The 1,696-nt window shown below is 39.6% G+C and overlaps 1 non-coding gene across 1 annotated transcript; it reads left to right on the forward strand.

Moving 5' to 3' along the window:
- Positions 1-537: 537 nt before the first annotated feature.
- Positions 538-644, forward strand: LOC113752726. Its single transcript, XR_003464900.1, has one exon. It is a non-coding gene; the product is annotated as a small nucleolar RNA R71 (small nucleolar RNA).
- Positions 645-1,696: the final 1,052 nt, after the last annotated feature.

Consider the following 1,696-nt stretch of genomic DNA (forward strand, 5'->3'; position numbering starts at 1 on the left):
TCCTAAATTAGAAGATGAAGGTTGAGACTTTGGCTGGTATTGGGGTTGGAAGGCTTGCTGTCTATTTTGACCAAAGTTTTGTTGTCGGTTCCTGCCATAGCTAAAGTTCGGATGATCCCTCCAACCAAGATTGTAGATGTTGGAGTATAGATCATACTGCCTCCGTGGCACGGCATGTTGCCAGCCATGCTGACTTGTTCAGCATTTTCCTCTTGGAGCATTGGGCACATATTAGTGGAGTGTCCTATATTGGTACAAATCCCACACACCTTAACTTGTTGCATGTTCCCTACAGCCAATTGTTGAACAAAAAAAGTCAGTTCAGATAATTGTTGTTGAATTGTCGAACAAAAGAAGTCAGTGGGAAGATTATCTCTGGAGCCAAATTGTTGTGAATTCTCCGCCATTCTCTCAATCAACTCCCACGCCTCTCCGAGAGTTTTGTTCACCAGTGCTCCACCACTTGCAGCCTCAATAATATTCCTGTCAGACAAATAAAGACCTTTGTAAAAATATTGAATTAATAATTGTTCACTTATCTGATGTTGCGGGTATCTCATGCACAATTTGTTGAATCTCTCCCAATACTCATATAAGGTCTCTCCCGGCTGCTGCTTTAAACCACATATTTCCTTTTTCAAACTTGTAGCTCGGGAGGCAGGGAAATACTTCACCAAGAACTTCTTTTTCAGTTGCACCCAAGTTGTGATACTACCTACTGGTAGATAGTATAGCCAATCTTTTCCCGAATCCTTAAGAGAAAAAGGAAATGCCCTCAGCTTTATTTGTTCTTCAGTAATCCTAGGAGGCTTCATCCTCGGGCGTACTACATCAAATTCTTGTAGATGCTTGTGGAGCTCCTCATTTGAAAGACCATGGAAAGAAGGTAAAAGGTAAATTAATCCAGATTTTAATTCAAAATGAGTATTTTCATTTAAATTCGGAAAAGTAATGCATAGTGGCTGCTGAGTTAAGTCAGGAGCAGCCAACTCCCTTTTTGTCCGATTGTTGGCCATGGTAATTTCTTCTTTTTCAGAATCACTCACATGATCACTTGAAGAATCCTCTGGAGATGCAACAAGTGACCGTTCCTCTCTTTGTTCTCTGGTCTCCTTCCTTAGCTTACATGTCAACAAGTCAAGCACAAGTACAGTAATTCATTTCATATCAATACCAAGAAGTTAACCACGAAGGATCAAGTATGATAAAGTACATCCTCGTCCCATATGTCATCAATTCAAGAGCAAGTACTTCAATCAAGCAAGCATATCATTCAATCAAGGAAACATTTCACGTAAACATTTTGATGCACTTAGAACACTCACCACGGCAACAAGTTCAAGTGTTCGCCTCGTGTGCACTTCCGGCCTCACTTCCACGTCCTAAAATCAAGTATGCAAAGTGCCATGAGATCCACTACTCCAAGCTACAATATTCAAAGGAAAATAGAATTTCTCCAGTTTGTGCGACGCTACTTGAAAAATCATATCTCAAGTTTCTTAAGTCCAAAATTTATAAACTTTATACCATTGGAAAATAGATTTAAAGGGTTACAATTTCCCAGAAGACACATTTGTAAGATTCTGTCCACAAGTCAGTCAAATTCTAGCCTCAAATGGCTGCTTCATCCAGTAGAAAAGTAGAGCAGGTGTGGAAATTCAGTCAACTTTGGAAAATCATAGATATTCATAGAAAT

Source organism: Coffea eugenioides, chromosome 1 (assembly GCF_003713205.1).
Source record: "Coffea eugenioides isolate CCC68of chromosome 1, Ceug_1.0, whole genome shotgun sequence".
Lineage (NCBI taxonomy): Eukaryota > Viridiplantae > Streptophyta > Magnoliopsida > Gentianales > Rubiaceae > Coffea > Coffea eugenioides.